The sequence below is a fragment of the Pteropus medius genome, unplaced genomic scaffold (genome assembly GCF_902729225.1).
Source record: "Pteropus medius unplaced genomic scaffold, Ma_sr-lr_union100, whole genome shotgun sequence".
NCBI lineage: Eukaryota > Metazoa > Chordata > Mammalia > Chiroptera > Pteropodidae > Pteropus > Pteropus medius.
In genome coordinates this window covers 2,508,893-2,520,964 of record NW_024356249.1, presented here as the reverse complement: position 1 = coordinate 2,520,964, position 12,072 = coordinate 2,508,893, and positions in this window count along the sequence as shown.

Below are 12,072 nucleotides of genomic sequence, written 5' to 3'. Positions count from 1 at the left end.
ACCAACCTTGCCCATCTGTGCCTCTGAGTTTTTGCCCAAGCTGCCACTTTCCCACCGACAGTGCCTTCTCCATGTTTTCTCTTTAAATGAATGCTACCTGTGTCTGACTCATTTCCTGCATAAAACAGCTTGAGATAGCATGAGTTTAAGACAGACCTGCGTTCAGATCCCAGCTCTTCCACTTAGTAGCTGTGTGAATTTAGTCAAATTGTTTAACCTCTCAGACCTTCAGTTTCTGCATCTCGATTATAAGAATAGTAATTATAATACTGTTCTTCTGTTGTATCTATAAGTCTCTATCATGACCTTGACCATAAGAATATTATCTCTCTTCCCCTTTCCAGCGCTGCCTAATAGAACTTTCTTCAATGATGGAAATGTACGATGTCTGTCTGTTGAGCACAAGAAATGTGGCTAGTGTGACTGAAGTACTGAAAACTTTCATTTTAATTAACTTTAATTAACATGTGTGGCTAGTGGCTATCACATTGAACAGTGCATCTCTAAACTATAAACTCATAAAGGGCAGAGACCATGTTGCTCTCACTTAACTTTATATCCCCAGCAATAAGCCCATTGCCTGGCATGTGGTAGGTTCCGCACAAATATTTGTTGAATGAATAATAGCTGCCATTTTTTACATGCTCACTTGTGCCAAGCACAACACTAAAAACCTGGTATAAATTATTTCATATAGTCCTTCTCAGCCCCCGAAGTGGGATATTAGAGATAAGAGTTTGTGTAGAGTGCTGGCAGATAATAAAGGTTCAATAAATGGTGGTTATTATCATTATCAATACCTCCCCTTGACCTAGCCAACTGATTTTTATCTCATCTTCCTGTAGGCTTACAGAGCATTTCCTGCCTGTCACACATGCTCTGTTGTCCCATGGCATATCCCACCCTAGAGGGCTGACTCTCCTCTTCTATATAAGTGCCCCGTCCCCACAACTAGTTGGCAGCATCTTGGGACAAGGCCCATGGCATACCTGTTTGGATATCCGTCAGCTCAGGGTTTACACAAATTAGTATTTAGTAACTTCGTCCTAGTCTCTGTCTAGCTATGAGTGATTCTAGGCAGCCTCACTCTCTGGAATACCCGCTCTGTCCTCCCAAAATTCATATGTTAAAATCCTAACCTCCAGGACCTCGGAATGTGAATGTATTTGGAAGCAGGTTCTTTAAAGAGGTACTTAAGTTAAAATGAGGCCGTGGGGCTGGGGCTAATCCAGTGTAACTGGTGTCATAAGAAGAGAATGAGAACACAGAGACACACAGAGGAAAGAGCACGAGAAGGCACGGGGAGAAGGCAGCCATCTGCAAGCTAAGGAGAGAGGCCTCAGAAGAAATCAAACCTGCCAACACTTCGATCCCAGACATCTAGCTTCCAGAACTGTGAGAAAATAAATTTCAGTCGTTAAAGCTACACAGTCTGTGATGCTGTATTATGGCAGCCCCAGCAAACTAACACTCCCACAGAAGGTGAATTAAAATGAAGTAAGATCATTTATGTGAACTGAAAACATCTCAGGGGGGTTGGTGGGGGTGGGTCTCCTTCCCATGGGAAAAGAACCATCTTGGGCATGGAAATGAGTCTCGTGAAAGGAGAAGATGGAGCCAGGTAGATAAGCACCCCACCTTCTCTTCAGACCACTGTAACTAAAGCTATACCTACGTGATGCACCACTTCAGTAAAAAACATCCATTTGAGCTAGCATACTTGGCATCATATAGATGGGAAAATGTTATTTCAATGAATTTAGATTTTTTTTTTCTTCCATGAATTGGCAGATCGAGTGAGCCTGTTTGTCTCCCTTCCCCCTAGTGACTGCAGTCAAGTGGGAGCAGGATATAAACCTAACAGTGAAATGTCACTGAAGGAGAGTGAGAGAGCAGGAAGGGAGAGGATCTGAGACAGAGCCCCAAGGAGCACCAGTATTTAAAGTACGGGAAGAGGAAAAAGGACACCCTGTGGGGGGGAGGACGAGGAAAGAGGAAGATGACCTGCATGGAATGACACCTGGGCATCCTGGGGAGGTAGGGTCTGCAGTGCTGCGTGCTAATAGGAGGTCACGTCACATACAAGTGGAGACGCATCCACTGGATTGAGCAACAAGAGTTACATTTGTGACTTTGGTGAGACTAATTATGGGGGAAATATCGGGTTCTTACATTCAGCCTAAAAAGAATGGGTAGTGTTCGATCGATGGAGATGGGAGGAGGGTGAGGAAGGTTAGGGAGGTGCCATTGTGTTTTATTTATTTACTAAACTCATTAGCACTTGGTGTTCTAAGACGTTTACAGATATTAACTCATTTAATAAATCTGACTTTTTTGCACAACATGGAACACTAGGTTACCAAAAACATGTTTAATTTCAGCATGCTGCGAGAAACAATAACAAAGGCAAGAGAAATGGAGAAAGAGTTTAGTAACCGTCTACTCCAGTTACCTCTTCTTAATGCGCTTTTCTACAAAATGGCGCCAGTAATATCTTAGGGGTTAGTACAGTAAACATGGGGGAGTTTTGACCTCGTTTTGCCCACAGGACAAGTGACGGAGCGTCTTTTCTTCATTTATGCCTATAGTTGTGAAAATGCACACCACCACAATCTTTAAGGAATGAGATGGAGATATTGCTCATTGGGGTGGTTATATACAGGTGTGTGTGTCTCATTATTCCTCTCAGGGTGTTTGTTCACAGTATGATGTCTGAGCAGCTTGTATCTTCTGGGACTTGGTGTGTGCTGCTCTCGTGTGTGTCAGAGACTGTGGTTTTGTCTTTGGAGGATGTATCCGGGGGAGGCAATTCAATTTTCCGGATCTGTCTTTTGAGATCACAGCTCTCTTTTGGTCTCTGGGTCTGTTTACCTCTCTCTTTTTGACAATGTATCTGTCTCATTTTTCTTTTTTTCTGTATATTTAGATCTCCTCCACACATTATTTCTCCTCTCTCCTTTCCTCTGCTTTATGATTCAGTTTCTTAACAAATCATAATATAGACCTTTATTTGTTTTAGTTATTCCTAAGAAATTACTTCACATTTCTGCTTTAAGACTTTAATCAGCTTAAATGAGACATTTTTAAAATAGGCTTGTGTTCAAAAATTACAGGATCCCTTTAATAGGAGCTTAAGGGATAGAGTATTACACTGACAGAGGATGTGAAGGAGAAAACATCACATTTAAACGAAGGAACAATTGGAGCTGTGGCTTCAAGAGCAAAGGGCAGAGCGAGCTTGCCAAGGTGAAGGGGATCGGACTGTGGAAGTGGCAGTTTTGGAGAAACTACACTGGTGAGTCGGGGGACTGGGGTAACATCATTCATTTTCTGCTTCTGCTCCTACAAAAGATCAGACATCTGAACAGGGATAAAGGAAAGGCAAAGAGCGACCAGCATGGCATTCAGCAGAAAGGGGTTATGGCCAAAAAAATAAAAAATAAAAAAAAGAAAGAAAAAGAAAAAAGAAAAAAGAAAAAAAGAAAAAGTAATCAGCCTACGAATGTAAACGAAGCTGTGAAGAAGATGCGTAGAAGATAGAGTAATTTTGTTGGAGGTCGTGGGAATGGCAGATTAGGACGCATTTGCTCCCAAGAAGCAGTTCAGAGAAGCAATCCAGCCCAGCAGAGAAATTTCTGTGATAAGGGGAGATGGGTAACAGCTTAGTTTGCCTGACAAGCAGTCCAGGCTGAACTTGGACAAACTAGTCAGAAACGGCACAGGGAGTGGACACACAAAGGAGAGCTTTTAAAAGCCTGTGAATCCTACTGAACCAAGTTAAGCCTAGCCCGGTGATTAATCCGTGAGCCTGCGCAGTTCTGTGCTATGTGAAGTCTGTACAATAAAGTTTCCTCCCATTGGCATGAAAGAGCTTGCTGCTATGTGGCAACCCCTTGAGAGAGGTCCATGGTAATGGCAGAGGGCTGTTAGGACTGACTCTGTTCTGACGTTGCCAGTGACCTTTTCAATGCCAAACCCAGTGCCCTTTTTCAGCCCCTCCCCTGCTGGATCTCTAAACAAACATTAGTTCGACACTGTTAATCCCTTCAACCTTCTTGAATCATCCCTCCCTTGACTTTTCATAACAATGTACTTTAAAAATTTCCCTGCAATGTTCCTAAACTATTCTCTCTCTTTTTAATTTCACCAAAAAAATTAAAAGAAAAAAAGAAGAAGAAGAAGAAAAGAAAAAGAAATTCAATTCATTAAATGTTCAGGGACTGCTTACTGTGTGTTAGATTCTATAAGTACAAAAGGGAATAAGCCACAGCCCTTGCTTTCTAAGAGCTCAAGTTCAAAACTGTCAGGTAAAGACCACAATACAATACGATGAGGCAGCAATAGCAGAATACTTACTGTCAAAGACTGGCACAGAGGGACCAATGGCAAAGAGTGTGTGTTTATAGGATAGAGGAGATGGCACATTTGTGCCCAGCAGCATGAATTCTGGCAGGGGACGGCAAGGAGAAAGGCATATGTGTCCAGGATCTGTAAGAAGGCACAATATTGCTGAATACCGAGAACAAGGTCCAGGCAGTGGTTGGGTATGGGGCTGGAGACAGAGGCAGAGTTTTGTATGCCAAGCCAAGGAATTTACACTTTATTCTATATGCACCAGGTGTAGGGAGAAATGAGTTCAATTTCGAACCTGTTGAGTTTAAGGTTCCTGTGAGATATTCAGATAGGGATGCTCGGTTGCCAAGTTTTTAATGGGAGATAGAAAACATTTTTTTGACTCATCAATATATAATGAATGGCTAATCCATAGGAGCTGCGAGATCACACAGGGAGAGGTTACATGGTGGCATTGCTCAAATTGTGGTCCCCAGGTCACCTGCCTCAAAAACCTGCAAGAGCTTTCTAAAGATGCAGATTCTTCAGGCAGAACCCTAAGCCTACCGACTCAGGAATCTCTGGGAGGTTGTGCCTGAAAATTTGTATTTTAAATCTGCTCTGAAGGGGATACAGTTGTAACAAAGAATTTGAACGGCTAGTGGTGTGAGAAGCTAAACAGGCTAAAGCATGGAACTGGGAAGGGGGAGCCCCAATCATTCGAGAGTCTGTGTGTTTTCCTCTAGGGTTACGGAGGCTGGCCCAGAGTCTTGATATCTTGGAGATGAAGTAACCTTGGAACCACTGACTACCAGGCTTCTTGGTAAGTGAGAAGAGCAAAGTCTTTATTAAGCCACCCTTAGCTGGGCTTCCCATTACTTACTGCAAACAGCATCTTAATTAGTATAAGGAAGAATTTAATTTTGTGACTTCTAGATAGCATTTTATCATAGTCTATGTGGAGATCTTTTTAAAAATATTTCAACAGCCTCAAAGTGTAATTTAAAAAAACAAAAAACAAAACAAAGGCTCTTTTGTCATAGAATTCTAAGGATTTTCACTGTATGTGTGAGATGAATTTGAATGTTTAAAGAATTTATTTTGAAATATGGCAGTATCTTCATCTCATATTCCCTTTGCCCTAGATGACACACTTAATAAACATTCAGAAACTGCTGATTTGCTTATCTTTTCGTTAGGAGACATATACTGCCTGGCTGATTTGAGATTGTTCATCTGGTTGAGTCGGATGTTTAAACAGAAGACAGAACAACAACAAAAAAGTAAGATTTAAAAAATACCTTAGATTTCCTTGTGTTCTTTTGATATCATTTTGTTGATTCCAAACTTCTGAATGTTAAATCCTGTGGTAAATAGCCACCAAGAGGGGAAGGTGACCCAGGCTTATTGCTTCTAGAGGACAAGCCTGTACAGCACGTCGCTGTACAAAACAACGTGAGGTTAAATAAAGCACAAGAGAAAAGGATACAATCAAGAGATTTAGTAAACACAAGATATATGAGGCTGTTGCTGGTGTAACACAGCATCCTATTTTACTGAAAACGTTTTTATTATAAGTAGGAAGAATACACTCAAAAATAACAACCAAAAGTATAATGTAAAGAAGTCTCTCCGACATTTCCTGTAATACTGGCTTGGTGGTGATAAATTCCTTTAGCTTATTTTTGTCTGGGAAGCTCTTTATCTGTCCTTCCAACTCTAAATTATAGCTTTGCTGGATAAATTATTCTTGGAAATTATGTCCAAAAAAAGTTGAGAAAAAAATGGTGTCAAAGTTCAAAAAAAAAGTAGAATATAGTAAATACATAAACCAGTAACAGTCGTTTATTATCATCATCAAGTATTATGTACTGTATGTATCTGTGCATTTATATGACTGGCAGTGCAATAGGTTTGTTTATAATAGCATCACCACACATACGTGAGTAATGCATTGCACTATGGTGTTATGACAGCTACGACGTCACCGATAGGGATTTTTCAGCTCTATTATAACTAATGGGCCCGCTGTCGTAGACTGAAACGTCGTTATGCAGTGCATGACTGTCTTGTAACTTTTTCCCCCACCCAAACTGTCCTCCACTGCACTCCATTTTTTCTTATCCAGTGTTCTTAACCTTTTCTGTTCTGTGAACTCCTTTGGCCCTCTCGTGGGGCCTACGAACCCCTTCGCAGACTAATGTATCTAAATGCATTAAAAAATATGTTACAAAAGAAACTATTTCTATTGAGATACAGTTACCAAATATATGTTTTGTTTATTGATACCTTAACAAGATCTAACTGCAGGTCCAATAGCAACAAAGTAGTGATGAGTATAAACAATAGTTCAGAATACCTGTAACGATTGTCAATATGATATAAAAATATCTGTCATTTCCATTGGTAACAAAGTCACAAGTACTGCAACCACAGGTACTCCTGTGGGTTGGTTGCCTAGTCAGATTTGAAGACTTAAGGTTAAGGAAAGTTCACAGAACTTTGCCCCATCCAAGTTCACAGATCCCCCAAATTCTATCCATGAACCCTTGGTGAACCTGGGACTCTAGCATAAGAATCCCCTCCCTTATCCTATTCTGCTATTTTTGTGTAGGATTTATCATCTTCTAACATCATATGTTATTTGCTTATTTCTTAAGTTCATTTTTTCCTGTCTGATTCTCTCCATTAAAATGTAAGTTCCACAAAGTCATCTGTTTTGTTCACTGATGTGATCCCAATGTTTAGAACGGTGCTTGGCACTTACCGGAGTCTCCGTAAGTGCGGGCCGTGTGAATGAGAACAGAACGCGCCAGCGTCTGAGTCTCGGCCGGGTGGCAAGGAGTTCTGGTCTTCTCTCTCTCTCCCTTTTTCCTTTCTTCTTCCTCCTTTTTCTATCCTTTCTTTTACCTTTACAATATCCCTCTGCATTCCTTTCTCTTCTATTATCTCTTTTCATTTCTCTCTCACTCAACAAAGTATGTACTGACAATACAATTGTGACAAGACAGAGCCAGACCTGGGGTTCTAAGAGCTCATCACCCACTGGGCACTGGCTGAAGACCTGGCCTTCAGGTCAATCCAAGTTCAATGTCTGCCTCTTTATCATACCTGCCATCTAACCATGGGCAACTCTCTTCACCTCTCTGTAACTCAGTTTCTTTTACATCATTTAGTTAGTCATTAGAGGGCTTACTAAGTGTCTGGCACCATGCTGGGTACTTGTGGTCTGGTGGGGAGAGAGAGAGACAAGTAAACACAATGATATGGTGTGACAAATGTTCTGGTGGACAAAGGACAAGTGCCATTGGAGGGTAACTCTTGAAATCCTGAGCCTCGTGAAATTCAGTCTTAGAACACTGCCATCCATGGTCAAGGACAGTGCATTAGCTCCGAGCAATTTTAAATGAATTCCATTGGTTTTTTGCATTTCTGGAATGACGCTAAGGGAAATTCAAAGTCCTAGTACATGATAAGAATGATTAAATCTCTCTTTTTTCTACCCCAGACTTTATTTCTTTCCCCTATGCATCTCACTATGTTAAACTCTCACCTTCCTTCTGAGTCCAAAAGAGGGGGCAGGGCACAAATTTCAGGGCTGGTGATTTCAGGGTTCTCCTTGGTAGATATTGGAGAAGAAAGAGCCATGGATGCCCTTTTAGTGCTAATGCTGCTCAGACGCAGGAGCACGTGGGGTGGGAGACGGCCTGAAGGAAGTGAAGGATGAGGCGGAAAGGGCGGCACGGAGGGCTGGAGAACGAGAGATCATGGCCTTTAGCTGGGGGAAATTCAACCTGCCTAGAAAATCGGAGGTGAGAAGGAAGCTAGCAAGAGTGATGGGGACGGTGACCGTGGAGGGAGGTCCGAGGGTAGGTGAGGCCAAGTCACGCGAGGCCTCACAAACCTCATCAAAGAGTTGGGATTGTCCAGAGAGGATGGGAAGTTAGAGAATGACAAGATCGAATGGAGATTTTAAAAGCCCTTATTGACTGCGGAGTGGGCATAGATCAGAGGGCCACGAGATTAGCAGGCAAAGGATGAGAGAGACCCGGGCCGTGGCGATAGCGAAGGTTAGGAGAAATGACTAGTTTCCAGACACATTTTGGAGTTGGAATCTACAGGACTTAATGACAGTGAGGAGGACAGGGGAAGTGTTATGGGCTGAAATGTCCCCACCCTCAAAATATGCTGAAGTTCTAACCCCCAGTACCGCAGGCTGTGACCTAGTTTGGAAACTGGGCCATTGCAGATGTAATTAGTTAAATTAAGATTAAGTCACAGCGGAGTAGGGTGGGCCCTAATCCAATATAACTGGTGCTCGTGTAAGTTCGTATAACTGGTGTGTGAAGAGGCATGAAGAACACTGTGTGCAGACAAGAAATCAGAGTGATTCATCTACAGGCCTAGGAACACCAAAAATTGCCTAGGAATGCCCCAGATTGCCAGAAACCCACCAGAAGCCAGGAAGAGGCGAGAAAGAATTTCCTCGAGGTTTCAGAGGGAGCGTGGCCCAGCAGACACCTCGATTTTCGACTTCTAGCTTCCAGGACTGTAAGACAATACATTTCTGGTGTTTAAGCCATTCAGTTTGTGGTACTTTGTTACAACAGCTCAAGGAAACTACTTCAGGGGAGTTTAGCCACACAGTGAGGTGAATATTTAGGTTACTCTGTTTATTATTATAAACATTACAGAGCAAAGGGAGCTGGGAAATATTAACAAAAATTAAAAAGAAAACCAGAACACGCTTTACATTGATTCTGAAATGCCTGAAGACCCACAACTGCTGCTGGAATTCAGCACCCTCACTCCACAGGTTTGCTGTGTGGTTTAGATGAGGCGATGTGTGTAAAATCGCTTCGTACACGTAAAGCGCGCTAGGTATGTTAAAGCTTCGTTTCCATTTTAATTAAATAAAAACACAAGGCCATATGTCGAAGTTGCCCCCATAAATAGTTCCCACCCACAGGCCTGGCAATATAATTTGTGGAGCTCGGCGTAAAATGAAACTCGTTGAGAAATCATTGAGAGTTTCAAGAAAGTAACAGCAGAAGAGCATCGGGCCAAAGCACATAGGACCTGCACTCATGAAGCCGCCCTGCCCTTTTGGGAGCCAGGAGCTAGACCTATGTGGCGATCTTAGAATCCAGAGAACTGTAGCATTGACATGGGGAAGGAAGAGGAGAGGCAAGGCGGAAAGGCTTAGGGCTGCAAATGAAAGAATGAACATGGATGCCAACAGCGACAGAGGTCAGGCAATCACGAATACAAAATATGATGAGACAGCGATGGGCCTGGACGGGAGAGGGGCTTTGTGCCAAGCAGAGGTATTTGACTCTATTTCTGTAAGCAGTGGAGAAGCACAGAATATTTTTGATCAGGAGTCTAACTTGGTAGAGAGTAAAAAATAAAAAGGAAAGATTGGGAAAGCTATGAGGTTTTGAGTCTGGGTAAGTACCCACCGTATCGATTGTGATTGAAAGCAAGTTATAATCCCTCTCTCTAGTTCTGTACCTGTGACACCAACCTGTTTGTTGAATGGGCATCTTTGGCATGATGGTGGGTCATTGTGACCTGGCTTAGCACCTCACCAGACATATATATTCACCTTTTGGTTTGTTTTACAATAGCTTGAGATATTGTAAAAATGCCTACACTTTAATACGTTTAATATCTTTATTAGTGAAATGTCTGACCATTGGTTAAGATTTTGATGGTCTTTTTGCTATTGTCTCAACTCCCTGTACCTTGTAAGTGTATTTTTTTCTAGAGTATTTTTAGGTCGGTACGTGTAGTTCTAGGTCAATTCCTCCATCAACCCATACTGAGCCCTAACTGCTGCTTATAAATCTGAGCGACATGGTTAGTTAGGCGCATAGATAAAATGCCAAAGTGATCTGCTTACGTGTTCCATGATTTCCTCTCACCACAAGTATACACATCTCTCTATAATAATTTCCTTTTATCTCACATACCAGTGACCAAGTGGCATCATTCTATTGCACCTAGATCTTAGGCTTACCAAATAATGTGTCTTAGCTATAAAGTCAACGTAGCGTTAGTTTTATATGCAAGTAGAGACCATGAGGATCCTCTGGGTTTCACGTTCGAATGAACCATTTGAAACTCTCCTACTATTACTACTGTTGTTATTAACAGTATTGTGATGATTTTTGACAACTGGAGAAGTGCAAGTCTTGACAATTCCCTTTAATCCTCCTTTCTTCACTTCCCCAGCTGTTTTCTATTCATCCTTTATCCTAACTCTAAAGCAAGAAAAACTGAAATAATTATTTAGAAAGTTTCCATTGCTGTCAAGACAACAAAACCTATGGAGTATGAGGGATTAGGCAAGAACAATGGATAAAAAGACAGTGCTCAAAAAGAAAAATGATTTCTTAAATTCTTGGAGAAAGGAAATCAAGTTTGCACTGTGATCAACCTAAATTAAATTACATGGTAGTAAGGGAAAATTTTAATGTCAGACCATTTTTTTCTTGCTCCTATGTATCCATTCTCATGGATAAAGTAGGTGGTTTAGGACTCCAAGTTATGTATGAGTTAGTTGATATTAGGAGAACGTGTAACAATGATTGCATTATTGATTGACACAGGTTCTAGATTTTATATCTGGTTATACATTTAAAAAATCCAGAAACACCATTACAGTGGAAGCTTTGCATCAGTAACGTAAACAAGCTGCTGGAACAGAGAAAAGCTAACAGTGGCCGAACACAGTGGAATTTGATTTCTTACTCTTAAAACAATCCAGAGTGGGTTTTTAGGAGGCGGCTTTCCATGCAGTGATTCAGGGACCCAGGCTTTCCCCACCTGTGTGTGAGACCACGGAGTCCTTTGCTTCTCACTGGCAGGCAGGAGAGGATGGAGGACCCCCCCACCCCATGGGAGGTTTTTATGGCCAGGCTTAGGAATGATGTCCCTCTCTTCTATCCGCACTCCAAGGTCAACAACTCAGTCACATGGCTGCACCTAACCATGAGCGGGGCTGGGAAATCGGTCTCTCTGAGCATCCGAGAGGAAGAAGACAAGTTTTAGTGAACAGCGCAGTGTCCCTGCCATTGCTGCATAAAGCCGGACTGCCAATGGTCCAGCTCCTGCACCGGGTCACGTTCAAAGACACACAAGTTGACCCTCAAGAAAGAATTAAAATAAGAAATTTAAATTTAAACCCTAGCTGCAGTCACTCAAGAAAGCTTCAAAGAAGAATTATCTTCTTAACTCACAGGCAAACTTTGTAAGTCTTCTCACGTCTCCCTCTTCCTGTGTGTGTGCCCACTACCCATGGCAGCCACTTCCCAAAGTCTTCCTCTCCCTGCTCCGAGCTCTCAAATCTCGTTGCAACTTAGATCACTCAGGCTTTCTGCTCCCTTTCACCCTAATTGTGCCTCATTTAACCCCCTGGGCTTCAATTTCCCCATCTGTGAAATGAGAAACTTGAACCAGATGACCTTCGTGTGCTGAACACTCTACGAATATTTATTAAGTGCCCACTGGGCTATGCCAGCTCAAACATTCTCCATTGGTATGAAAAAGGCAAAAACGATTAAATCAGGAACTTTCTCACACTGTGGCTGAAGTTTTAGAAGAATCTACATCCAATGGGTTTAACAGTCCCTTCATGTAAGTAGGAGATATATTTTTCTGATAAAAATAAAGTCCTTATCTTTGTGTCATTAAGAAACGGTCAACGAAATTTGCTGTAATTCATGAAAAACAGCT